The following is a 14,431-nucleotide window of genomic DNA, read 5'->3' on the forward strand; positions in this document are numbered from 1 at the left end:
CAACCGGATCTTTGTGAAGCTTTCCGCAAACTTAATCTCCAAGTTGTTCCTCAAGGATTCCTTGCCAACCTCCAAGCTCTCCAACTTTGGAAGATCAGATTCGTGAGGCTCCACTTCTTGATGCTATGGTGAAGAAGGTGAAGATTGGGATTGCCAAGAGCCAACCCAAGTACAAGTGATATCGCCTTGATGACAAGGATACTCTATTCTTCGAGGATTGCATTGTTGTTCCTAAGGGTGACCTTCGTAAAGTCATTATGAATGAGGCTCACAATTCACTCCTATCTATTCATCCTGGAAGTACAAAGATGTACCATGACCTCAAGCAGTCGTACTGGTGGACTCGAATGAAGCGCGAGATTGCTCAGTTCGTGAATGAATGTGATGTCTGCAGAAGAGTGAAAGCAGAACACCAACGACCAGCTGGTCTCCTCCAACCTCTTGCCATTCCAGAATGGAAGTTTGACCATGTTGAGATGGAATTCATGACTGGGTTTCCCAAGTCCAAGCGTGGCAATGATGCTATTTTTGTTGTCATCGACAATCTCACTAAAGTTGCTCATTTTCTTCCTATCAAAGAATCTATCATAGCAGCTCAGTTGGCAGAGCTATATACCTCCAGGATTGTCTCTTTGCACAGCATTTTGTAGCTGATATCTTCAGATCGTGGAAGCATTTTTACCTCTAAGTTCTGCTATTCCTTTCAGAAGGCCATGGGCACCAACATTCGCTTCGGCACAGCCTTTCATCCTCAAACTAGTGGCCAAGTCGAGCGAGTCAATCAAATTCTTGAAGATATGCTCAGGGCATGTGTCATTTCTTTCGGTATGAAGTGGGAATATTGTCTTCCATATGCCGAGTTCTCCTACAACAACAGCTTCCAAGCGAGTTCGGGCAAGGCCCCATTCGAGATTCTCTATGGCAGAAAGTGACGTACTCCACTTAACTGGTCAGAGACTCGTGAACGCCAACTTCTTGGCAATGACTTGATCATAGAGGCTGAAGAAATGTGCAAAGTCATTCATGAAAATCTCAAAGACGCGCAATCGCGCCAGAAGAGTTACTATGATAGCAAGCATCGTGACTTGGCTTTCAAGATCAGAGACCATGTCTACCTCCGCGTCTCTCCAATGAAAGGTACTCGTCGCTTCGGTATCAAAGGGAAGCTTGCCCCTAGATATGTGGGTCCTTTCAAGATCATTGGCAAAATAGGCGATCTCGCCTATCAACTTGAGGTTCCATCCAACTTTGCAAACGTGCACGACTTGTTTCACGTGTCTCAGCTTCGCAAGTGTTTCAAGACTCCTGACTGCACCATCAACTTTGAAGAGATTGATCTCCAAGAAGACCTGTCTTATCATGAGCATCCCGTTGCTATTCTTGAAGAAACTGAGCGCAAGACTCGCAACAAGTCTATCAAATTCCTGAAAGGGAAGTGGTCACATCATTCCGACCGTGAAGCCACCTGGGAACACGAGGACCACCTCCATTCCGAATATCCGGAGTTTTTCCAGTCCTAGATCTCGGGACGAGATCCTTTCGTAGTGGTGGAGTGTTGTAACGCCCCGTATGTAACTTTCCATATTTGTATTCCAACTCTTACCATTTTCGGCACTAAGTTATGATATTCCCTCGTGGTTGGGTTTTGTCTTTGTTTTTCTTTTGTCCTTGTCATGCATCTCATATCTTGTCATCTTGTGCATCGCATTTGCATACGTGTTTGTCTCATGCATCCGAGCATTTTCCCCGTTGTCTGTTTTGCATTCGGGCACTCCTATGTCCTCCGGCGTCCCCTTTTGCCTCTTTTCGTGTGAGGATGTTAAACGTTCTCGGATTGGACCGAGACTTGCCAAGCGGCCAAGGTATACTACCGGTAGACCGCCTGTAAGTTTCGTGCCATTTGGACTTCGTATGATACTCCAACGGTTAACCGAGGAACCGTAAAGGCCTCGTGTGTGTTTCAGCCCAACACCCCTCCAAAGTTGCCCAAAAACCCACCTAAACCCCCTCCATCCTCTCGTCCGTTCGATCACGATCGCGTGGCCGAAAACCGCACTCCATTTGGAGTCTCCTAGCTCCTTCTATGTATATATGGGCCTCCCCCTCCGAAATTTCGGGCAAAAACCACCCCTAACCCTAGGCTCTTCCTCCTCCCGCCGCCGGACGCGTCCGTATCGGGCCGGACACATCCGCCCGCGACCGCCCGACCTATCGCGCGCCGCCACGTGGCGCACCCGCACCCAGTTCGCCGCCCTCCTGCACCGGCCCGCCAGGCCCGTCGCGGGCCCCCGAGGCCCGTCGCCTCCCCCGCGAGCCGCAAGCTCCGCTGCCCCCCCCCCCCCCCCCCGCGGTCGCCGCCCCGCTGCCAAGCTCGCCGATCACCGCCGCGGGTGCCGCTCCGCCGCGCCGCCGGCCAGACCTCCTCCTCCTCGCCCACGGTCGCGCCGCTCGCCGCCACCTCGCCACCTCCCCTGCCCTCGTCGCCGGAGAGCGGATCCGGCAAGATCCGGCCACCGCCCATCTTCTCCGGGGAAGCTCCGATGATCCTTGGTTCGCATGCGTCCAGATCTGGCTACAATAAAACCCTAGGTTGACTTCGGGTTTTCCGTAAGTCCTTTTTTCTGGTTATTTTTTTGGCATGTTCATCGCATCATGACTTTGCATCCGTAGCTCCATTTTGGGCATGTAACATATCAAATTGTTTGTCTGGATGTGATCTTAATTTCATTCCATTACACCATGCTTGTTTGAGCGCATACTGATGCCCTAGATGTTGTTGCAAGAGTGTTATGTAATGTTAGTTTATGTTTCTTAACAGATTATGGACATTTGTCATTTTTTGCCATGTTTAATGTGTGCCTCCTATGAACTTGAGCCCTACATGTGTTTTCGGCAATGCCATGCCATCTTTACAGGGGTGTATGCCATGTATTTTTGTGATGAATGTGGTGACTATCACAAGCATGCAAAATAGCTCTTGTGATATTGCTGATTTCAGGGACTTAGAATTCTTCTAAGTCATTTCCCTGATGTTATTTTTATGCCATGTATTCATGTTGCTACAGAGTGATCCATGCCTCTTTTGAGCATGTTCAGTAAGGATGATTTTGAGATATTGTTATGCTCTATCCATCCATGTCTTTGTTTGAAATTATGGAGTACCCTAGCATGACTCAATATTGCTCTACTTTTGCTATAAAATGTTCCTGGCAGATTGTTTACGTGTTAATCAATTTTGCCGAGGTTGTTGTAGTTGATACATGCATGCTATGAGATTGTTCTTGCCATGGTTAGCTACTTGAACATGTCTTCTTGCTGGGTGTATGCTTAGTTTGTCATGCAATGCCTTTTAGTGAGTGCATCGATCTCGCAAACATGCCTACGTAACTCTATTTTGCCATGCCTAGTTTTCTGCTAAGTCTGAATCTGTTAACGAAACTTGCTATGTTTACATGGGTGCCATCATTTCGTCTGATCCTTTTTGGCTTATGGTCAGTAATGGACTTTTGTTACATGCTTTGAGCGGATTCATGCCATGCATTGCTTTTCCATGATATGTTCCTGTAGCATGTTGATAACCTGATCTAAACATTGCTTCCTGATGTTAATTCCTGGCATGTTATTTTCACCAAGTCTGTGAACCTGATATCTTTTGCACTTTTGCCATGCTTGTTTGAGCCTGCTATTGTGTGATTTACCTGTAGCTCAGTGTTCATCTTTTGTCAAGCATCTTGAGTGGATCACTGCCATGTGCCTTGTTGCTATGTTAGAGTGAAGTAGCTTAGTTTTTTGTTGCATTTTAGATGGCATCGTGCTGTTAATCGTAGAATTGTGCCATTATTGTTTTTCTTGCCATTTCCAAACCGTGCATCCGATTCCGGTGATCTTTATATTGATTTCGACCAAAATCAACTCATCTTTCCAGCGGGGCACTTGGTTTGCCAAGTTGAGGCCTGGTTCAATCTTTCCTTTCCGAAGCACGCATATGCATTGCATATTACATTCCGCATATTGCATTGCACCGTGGTTGATTGTGTTTACCTTGCTTGTGTTCTTGCCTTGGGTAGAGCTGGGAGACGAGTACGTGATCGAGGAACCCGTTGAGTACGCTTACGAGGATCAAGATTACATCAAGTCGGAGAACTTTGCAGGCAATATGACCATACCCTCGAAATCACTTCTATCTTTGCTTGCTAGTTGCTCGCTCTATTGCTATGCCTATGCCTCGATACCTACCACATGCTCTATCATGCCTCCCATATTGCAATGGCAAACCTCTAACCCACCTTGTCCTAGCAAACCGTTGTTTGGCTATGTTACCGCTTCGCTCAGCCCTTCTTATAGCGTTGCTAGTTGCAGGTGAAGATTGGAGTTTGTTCCTTGTTGGAACATGTTTATTGTTGGGATATCATTATTACATCTTGTTACTTTAATGCACCTATATACTTGGTAAAGGTTGGAAGGCTCGGCCTTACGCCTGGTGTTTTGTTCCACACTTGCCGCTTTAGTTTCCGTCATACCGGTGTTATGTTCCTTGATTTTGCGTTCCTTACGCGGTTGGGTATAATGGGAACCCCTTGACAGTTCGCCTTAATTAAAACTCCTCCAGCAAGGCCCAACATTGGTTTTACCATTTGCCACCTAAGCCTTTTTCCCCTTGGGTTCCGCGGACTCAAGGGTCATCTTTATTTTACACCCCCAGGCCAGTGCTCCTCCGAGTGTTGGTCCAACCTGTCAGCAGCCGGTGGCCACCAGGGGCAACTCTGGGTTGGCCTACCGAAACCTTGGACTATCCGGTGTGCCCTGAGAACGAGATATGTGCAGCTCCTATCGGGATTTGTCGGCACATTTGGGTGGCTTTGCTGGTCTTGTTTTACCATTGTCAAAATGTCTTGTAACCGGGATTCCGAGTCTGATCGGGTCGTCCTGGGAGAAGGAATATCCTTCGTTGACCGCGAGAGCTTGTGATGGGCTAAGTTGGGACACCCCTGCAGGGATTTGAACTTTCGAAAGCTGTCGTGGAATTGTCACGGCAGATATCCTAGAGCAAGGACTTAGTCATAGGGCCATCGCACTAGGAAGCTCAAAGGGGTTAATCGGGACAAAGGACACGAGAGGGTTTTATACTAGTTTGGCCCCTTATGATGAAGGTAAAATCCTACGTCTAGTTGGGATTGGTATTGCTGGGGTTTCGATCACCAAGACGCTCAACTCGCCGGCTTGGTTATCGACTTGTCGTTTCTTGCCCTAAGCCGCCACCGGGTCGTCCCCTTATATACATGGGTTGACGCCTTGTGGCCTACATAGTCCCGGCCGGCTCATAATCGTATCCGGCTCGGTGACTTCCTTTACATGCCTTTCTTTACAAGTCTTTCCTTACATACGGCAGTTCACAATATCAGGCCTTAAACCGCCTTCAGGCCTTTGGGCATTCTATAAGACTTAACAAACTACAATCTTGAATATTTACTAGGCTTCTTGTGTAACCCGCCATTGGGGCTGACATGGCCTCTTCTGGGCGGGTCATAACCGATAGTAATATCCCCAACATTAGGCCCCAGGTTGACTTAGAACTTCGTTCTTTGTCAATCTTCAATACTTAGACAAAAATCCATCTTCTTATCTTCGTTAAAAAAAATTTGTAACCCGTTGTGACGTCATCACTTGAAAACGCAAAAACTTTCATGACGTCATCTTCCAACGGATCTTTTATCTTTAATGTTTCCCCAGAATCAAGGCGCCTGTATAGCTGGATAACCATTATTCGGCTCTCCCTTGATTTTCGCGCCCGTCTGTTCACATCTTTTCCTTATAAATAGGCACGCCTCGGCCTTCTCACTTTCCTCTCTCACTCTGTCTTCTTCCTCTCGCAAACCCCCTTGTCGGTGTCAAAACCGGTGGATCTCGGGTAGGGGGTCCCGAACTGTCCGTCTAGGCCGGATGGTAACAGGAGGCAGGGGACACGATGTTTTACCCAGGTTCGGGCCCTCTTGATGGAGGTAAAACCCTACGTCCTGCTTGATTGATATTGAGGATATGAGTATTACAAGAGTTGATCTACCACGAGATCTGTAACACCCCGGATGTAACTTTCCCTATTTGTACTCCAACTCTTGCCGTTTCCGGCGTTAAGTTATATTTATTTCCTCGGGTTCAGGTTTTGTCTCCGTGTAATGTTGTCATTGCCATGCATCTCATATCATGTCATCATGTGCATTGCATTTGCATACGTGTTCATATCATGCATTCGAGAATTTTCCCCATTGTCCGTTTTGCATTCCGGCGCTTCGTTCTCCTCCGGTGGCCATTTCTAGCTTTCTTTCGTGTGTGGGGATTAGACATTTCCGGATTGGACCGAGACTTGCCAAGAGGCCTTGGTTTACTACCGGTAGACCGCCTGTCAAGTTTCGTATCATTTGGACTTCGTTTGATACTCCAACGGTTAACCGAGGGACCGAAAAGGCCTCGTGTGTGTTGCAGCCCAACACCCCTCCAATTTGGCCCAAAACCCACCAAACTCTGCTCCATGTCCTAGAGCGTTCGATCACCATCGCGTGGCCGAAAACCGCACCTCATTTGGACTATCCTAGCTCCACCTATGCCTATAAATACATTCCCCCCTCCATTTCGGATCTCTCCCTCTCCGAAACCCTAGCCAAAAAAAAGATCTCCGCGCCACGCCGGACACGTCCGTGCCGGCCGGAAAAAAATCACCGCCGCCGCCCCGCAAATCCCGCGCCGCCACGTGGCGCTCCCGCCGCCAACGCCGCCGAGGCCCGGGAGGCCCAAGCCGGGCGCCCGCGAGCCCGTAGCCGCCGCGCGCCTCCGTGCCTTCGTCTCCAGCCGCCGCCGCCCGAAGCTCCACCTCCGGCGACCGGCGCCGCCATGAGCCGCCTCTCCGCCGCCGCGGGCCGCCTCTCCGGCTCCGACACCGCCCCACCACGCCGCCGCCGCGGGCCACGCCGCCGCCCGAGCCGGAGCTCGCCGCCTCGGCCACCACCGGATCCGGCCGCCCCCTCACCGGCCTCTCCCTGCTGCTCCGGCCTCCTCCCTCGACTCCGGCGCCGGCCAACCGCGAAGAACGCGCCCGATGAACAGTGCAGCCCCGATCTGGAACTAGATCTGAGCATCTCGGTTGACTTTCTCCTCCCGAAACCCAAATTTTATGCAAACTTTGACTTTCTCCACATCCGTAGCTCCGATTTGGGCATATAGAATATCAAAATGTTCGTCTCGACGAGTACATAATTTCATTCCATTGCATCATTTTCATTTGAGTGCATGTTGGTGCCCGAAATGCTGTTAGAAGGAGGCTTCGTGAGTTAATTGTCAGATCTGCTATTTCATCTTAGACTTTTGTCATTTTTTCCATGATTATTGTGTGCATGCTATGCCTGTGAGTCCTGCATATGTCTTGCTAAGGATTTTGTCATCTATCCAGAGGTGCAACCCATGCATTTTTAGGATGTGTCTGGTGACTTGTGCAATCTTGCAAAGTGAGGCACCCGGTAAATCTGTTTTCAGGGACTTAGTAGTTTTCACTAAGTCTGGGATTATTTAGTTCATGATGCCATATGTTCAGCTTGTTTCCTAGTGATTTGTGTCTCTTTTGAGGATAATCAGTAAAGGAGTTTTGTTAATCTTGTTATGCTATATCCATACATGTATTTTTTTGCAATTATGGAGCACCCTAGCTTGAGTCAATTGAGCTCTACTTTTGCTTCATGGTGAATCTGGGCAGATCGTCAACTCGTTTGCGATTTTGCCGGCGTTGTTGTAGTTGATCCGTGCATTCTATGCCATTGTTCTTGCCATGTATAGCTTGTATTTTGTGCCTTCTTAAATCATGTATGCTTTTATTGCCATGACTTGCACCGTGGTGAGTGCATCGAGCTCGTAAACATGTCTTCTTGAGTTATATTTCAGCATGTCCCAGTTTTCAATAAGTCTGAAAACTGATTATGTTTTTGCTATGTTCGTGTGCTTGTTAGTATATTTTGTGGACCCTTTTGGCCCCAGGTCAATTTGGGTCTTTTGTTAATCTTGTTGAGTAGCTCCATGCCATGTTCTTACTTGTCTTAATCAGGTCATGTATCATGTTGTTTTGCTGCTCCGAAGAGGGCTTCACGATCTGAAATTTCAGACAAGTGTTAATTTCACTAAGTCCGGAATCTGTTTGCATTTGCGTTTTTGCCAGGCTTGTTTGAACCTCATAATGGATGAATTGGCCATGGCTCAGTGCTAGTATTTTGTTAAGCATCTTGTGTGAATCCCTGCCATGTATTTTGTTGTCATGTTTGGTGGCTGTAGCATGTTCATCTCATTGCATTTCGATGCCTACTTGCTGTAAATCGCAGACCGGTGTCGTTTTTGAAACGCTTGCCATTTCCAAACCGTAACTCCGATTCCGATGATCTTTATATCGTTTTCAAGAGATTTCATCTCATCTTTCCAGTGGCACCCTTGGATTTCCAAGTTGAGGCCAGGTTCATGCATTTCCTGTCATATCTTGCATTTTGCATCCCGCATCGCATCCCGCATAGCATATTATCATTGCATCATACCGCTTGATCCGTGCACGTGGTTGATTGTGTCCTTGTTGCTTGTTTGTCTTGTTTTGGTAGAGCTGGGAGACGAGTTCGCTAACGAGAAGCCCGTTGAGTTTGCTCTTGAGGATCCAGTCAACTCTGACAGCTGTGCAGGCAAGATGACCATACCGTCGAAATCACTACTATCTTTGCTATGCTAGTTTGCTCGCTCTTTGCTATGCCAATGCTACGATGCCTACCATTTGCTTGTCAGCCTCCCAATTGCCATGTCAAACCTCTAACCCACCTTGTTCTAGCAAACCATTGATTGGCTATGTTACCGCTTTGCTCAGCCCCTCTTATAGCGTTGCTAGTTGCAGGTGAAGATTGGAGGCCGTTCCTTGTTGGAACATTTATTTACTTGTTGGGATATCATTATATTGCTATGTTATCTTAATGCATCTATATACTTGGTAAAGGGTGGAAGGCTCGGCCTCTCGCCTAGTGTTTTGTTCCACTCTTGCCGCCCTAGTTTCCGTCATATCGGTGTTATGTTCCCGGTTTTTGCGTTCCTTACGCGGTTGGGTTATAATGGGAACCCCTTGATAGTTCGCCTTGATTAAAGTTTTTCCAGCAATGCCCAACATTGGTCTTACCATTTGACACCTAGCCTTTTCTTTCCCTTGGGTTCTGCAGACTCAAGGGTCATCTTATTTTAACCCCCCCCCCCCGGCCAGTGCTCCTCCGAGTGTTGGTCTGACCGAGTAGACTGCGGGGCCACCTCGGGGAAACTTGAGGGTTGGTTTTACTCGTACGATGTCTCATCTGAGTGTGCCCTGAGAAAGAGATATGTGCAGCTCCTATCGGGATTTGTCGGCACATTCGGGCGGTGTTGCTGGTCTTGTTTTAACCTGTCGAAGTGTCTTGAATTACCGAGATACCGAGTCTGATCGGAACGTCTTGGGAGGAGGTCTATTCCTTCGTTGACCGTGAGAGCTTGTCATGGGCTAAGTTGGGACTCCCCTGCAGGGATTGAACTTTCGAAAGCCGTGCCCGCGGTTATGGGCAGATGGGAATTTGTTAATGTCCGGTTGTAGATAACTTGAACCTTAATTTATTAAAATGAATCAACTGAGTGTGTTACCGTGATAGCCTCTTCTCGGCGGAGTCCGGGAAGTGGACACAGTGTTGGAGTAATGCTTGCGCAGGTTGTTCCTCTAGATTCTCGCTCGCTCTTTGCCTCCTCTTCTCGCTCTCTTTTGCGAATAAGTTAGCCAACATATATGCAAGTCGCTTGCTGCAGCTCCAGATATATTTACCTTTCCTTCCTATAAGCTCAAATAGTCTTGATCGTGAGGGTGCGAGATTGCTGAGTCTGTGTGGCTCACAGACACTATAACTCCAGATGCAGGTCCAGGTGATTCCACTCCAGGTGACGAGTACGAGCTCAAGTGGGAGTTCGACGAGGACTCTCAGCGTTACTATGTCTCTTTTCCTGATGATCAGTAGTGGTGCCCAGTTGGGGTTTGATCGGGACCGTGTTGCATGTTGGGTTATTTTCTATTTTGGCGCCGTAGTCGGGCCATGAGTGTTTGGATGATGTATGTTATTTATGTACTCTGATGTGACGTGGCGAGTGTAAGCCAACTATGTTTTCCCCTTTCATTCTATATGTTACATGGGATGTTGTGATGATTGCCTAACTTGCGACATTGCTTTCAATGCGGTTATGTCTCTAAGTCATGCCTCGACACGTGGGAGCTATAGCCGCATCGAGGGCGTGACAAGTTGGTAATCAGAACCTTCCCCGACCTTAGGAGCCCCATTGCTTGATCGTTTTTAGCGGCCGAGTTGTGTCTAGAAAAAATGTTTTGAGTCACTTAGGAATTATATATCGGAGAGCTTAGGAATTCTTTTTACTTCCCAGTCTCCTCATCGCTCTGGTAAGGCATCCTGACGCAGAGTTTTGACTCTTCTCTTCTCAAAATTCACTAAAAAAATTTAGGATCACACGAGTATCTTGGAATCGTTCCGATGGCTTATGATGAGAACATTGTCTTGGTGCCTCCTGTCAGGGGTTTAGTGGAAGTGTCCCGGGGAGTTGAGCTCTGAGGTGTTGTCATCATAATTTTATCGTTGCAATTCTGGAATACTTGAGATATTTTCGCCGACATCGAAAATCTCTTTTATGCAGTTCATTGGTGAGATAACCTCGACGCCACCCAGTACTGGGGCGGGAGTTCGGGAGTATCGCCATAACTTGCATACGGATGCTTTTCGATGGTTGAGGTAGATGGTTTCCGAAGTTTTCTTGGTTATGTGTTGAAGGATGGATACAGCTGGATGTAGGATTTGCTAGTTTGGGTGAGATATTATGCTTCCCCTGTATCCCCAACACCTGATTGCATAACCGGAAAAGTTCGGGAGTTTCATAGGTGGGAATTCTAGTAGCTCTAGTTCTTCTTCCACGGATATTGGTTTGAGATTGGGATTTCTTATCGATTATTCGTTCTTGATCCGTACCTTGTTGATTTATTTCTCTACCTTAATTCTATGTGGCTTCTCAATTTATGGATATGTGACCATTTCAAGAGGAATGCATTCGTTCATTTTGTTCGGATGTGAAGACTATATGTTGCAATTTTCATTCCGTTCGATTCAGCTTCAATATTTATCTGTCAATGTGCTAATGGTGGTCAACCTCTTCAGGATGGCTCCTCCAACACGCACGACTCCGAATCCTGATCCGCCACCACCTCCACCTCCTCCAGAGGCATGGCAAGCTGTGATGGCCGCAACCAGTGCAAACACTCAATTGATCATGCAAATTCTTCAAGAGCACAATCAAGGAAGTCAAGGGAATCAAGGCAGCAATCAGAGCAACTTTGATATACTCAACCAGTTCGTTGCTAACGGGCCAAAGACTTTCAGCAATTGTGTTGAGGCAACCGATGCTGACGATTGGCTTGTGGATCTGTGTAAGCATTTCGAGTGCAGTAACGTCAGGCCTGAGGAATTTGTCAAGTTCGCTTCCTTCCAACTCAAAGATCAAGTTGCAGAATGGTTTCAGCAGTACAAGGATTCCAGAGGTGGACGTGTTATCACATGGGATGATTTCCGTCGAGATTTCCGAGCTCATCATATTCCGAAGAGCGTGGTTGAAAGCAAGCGTGAGGAATTCCGCAATCTGAAGCAAGGCTCTTTGTCTGTCTATGACTACAACAAGTTGTTCCAGAAGCTCGCCCGCTTTGCCAAGCAGGACGTCCCTGATGAGAAGAGCATGATATACCAGTTCAGGGGTGGTCTCAGAGAAGATATTCAGCTCGCTCTTGTCCTCTTCGAGCCCTTGAGATACGATGAGTTCTACAACATGGCACTGAAGCAAGAGGCTGCTCAGTCGAGGTGTGATGCTTCCAGGAAGCGAGTCAGAGATGTTACTCCTTCCTCTACTCAAGTGGCCAAGCAGCAGAAGTTTTGGCTTCCTCCTCCTCCGTTCCGTCAGCCGTATCAGCAGAAGAGTAAAGGTGGCAGTGGTTCTTCCCACCCACCCAACCCTGGCTTTCAGAACAAGACTTCGTCTCAAGCTCCAATATCGAGTGCTCCGTATCACCGTCCGCTTTCAGAGGTCACGTGCAACAAGTGCCAACAGAAGGGTCACTATGCCAACAAGTGTCTCAACCAGAGGCGTCTTCCTCCTCCTCCTCCTATCAGATCGGCAAGTACAGCTGTGGTCAAGCATAACCCTAAGCATGCCAAGGTCAACTTGATGAATGCAGCTCAGGCAGAGGACTCGTCAGATGTGATCATGGGTAACCTTCCTGTTAATGATATTCCTGCAAAAGTTCTTTTTGACACTGGTGCATCGCATTCCTTTTTGTCATGCCCGTTTGCATCGAAGCACAATGTTGATACCGAGATTATGCCCAAAGTCATGCAAGTTGTTTCTCCCGGCAAGCTTTTGACTTCTAGTTTGGTTGCTCCCGATGTCTCTATCACGTTGGGCGATTACAAGTTTCTCTCTTCTCCGGTGGTGCTTGGTAACTCAGATATTGATCTTATTCTCGGAATGGATTGGCTTTCTAAGCACAAGGCTCAGCTCGATTGTGCAGCCAGGCAGATTCAATTGACTCATTCGTCTGAGGATGTAATTGTCTTTGCCGCTTGTGATGATACTATCCGTCTGTTTTCTCTCAATGAGAAGGTGAATTGGATGCCATCTCTAAAATTCCAGTCGTTTGCGAATATCAAGACGTCTTTCTAGAAGAGCTCCCAGGAATGCCTCCGCACCGGCCAGTTGAATTCGTTATTGATCTTGAGCCTGGTACGGAACCTGTATGCAAACGTCCTTATAAGCTCGGACCTAAAGAGTTGAAAGAGCTGAAGAAGCAACTCGATATGCAAGAGAAAATGGGTCTTATCCGCCCTAGTTCTTCTCCGTGGGGTTGTGGTGTTCTTTTTGTGAAGAAGAAGGATGGAACGGACCGACTTTGTGTTGATTACCGTCCAGTAAACAAGAAGACCATCAAGAACAAATACCCACTTCCCAACATCAATGAGCTGTTCGAACAACTCAAAGGTGCCCAAGTATTCTCCAATCTCCGTATGGGTTATCACCAGATTCGCATTCGTGAAGAAGATATTCCCAAGACAGCATTCAGAACAAGCTTTGGTTCATATGAATACACTGTCATGTCTTTTGGCCTCGCCAACGCTCCTCCGACGTTCTCTCGCATGATGAACTTCATCTTCAACACCTACACCAATGACTTCGTTTTGGTCTATCTCGACGACATTCTGGTTTCTCGAAAAACAAGGAAGATCACGCCAAGCACTTGCGTTTGGTTCTCGATAAGCTTAGAGAACATCAGTTCTACGCCAAGTTCTCCAAGTGTGAATTTTGGCTCGATGAGGTTCTTTATCTTGGTCATATCATCTCTGCCAAGGGCATTGCCATGAATCTTGAGAAGGTGTCTGCAATTGTGAATTGGGAACCTCCTCAGAATGTGAAGCAACTCCGCAATTTTCTCGGTCTCGCAAGCTATTGCCGAAGATTCATTGAAAACTTTTCTAAGATCGCGAAGCCTCTCTCAAATATTCTTCAGAAGCACGTCAAGTATGTTTGGTCTCCAGAGTGTGATATTGCTTTCAACACTTTGAAAGAGAAATTGATCACTGCTCCAGTTCTGACTCCACCTGATGAATCCAAGCCGTACGAGGTCTTTTGTGATGCCTCTCTCCAAGGTCTTGGCGCAGTTTTGATGCAAGAGAAGAAAGTTGTTGCTTATACATCTCGCCAGTTGAAGCCTAATGAGAAGAACTACCCCACTCATGATCTCGAGTTGGCGGCAGTTGTGCATGCTCTTTTGACTTGGAGACATCTTCTATTGGGAAGAAAAGTGGACATTTTCACTGATCACAAGAGTCTCAAGTACATCTTCACTCAGCCTAATCTCAACCTCAGGCAAACTCGTTGGGTCGAAATGATTCAAGAGTATAATCCGAGTATTGAGTACACTCCAGGAAAGGCCAATGTGATTGCTGACGCTTTGAGCAGGAAGGCTTACTGCAATAGTCTGATTCTCAAGCCTTATCAACCCGAGCTTTGTGAATCTTTCCGCAAACTTAATCTGCAAGTTGTTCCTCAAGGTTTCCTCGCCAACCTTCAAGTCTCTCCTACCTTAGAAGACCAGATTCGCCAAGCCCAGCTTCTTGATGCTATGGTGAAAAAGGTGAAGATTGGGATTGCCAAGAGTCAGTCCAAGTACAAGTGCTACCGCCTTGATGACAAGGACACTCTCTTCTTCGAGGATCGAATTGTTGTACCCAAAGGTGAACTCCGTAAAGTGATCATGAACGAGGCTCACAATTCTCTCCTCTCCCTCCACCCTGGGAGCACGAAGATG

Source organism: Triticum urartu, chromosome 7A (genome assembly GCF_056163025.1).
Source record: "Triticum urartu cultivar PI428250 chromosome 7A, HENAU_Tu73, whole genome shotgun sequence".
Lineage (NCBI taxonomy): Eukaryota > Viridiplantae > Streptophyta > Magnoliopsida > Poales > Poaceae > Triticum > Triticum urartu.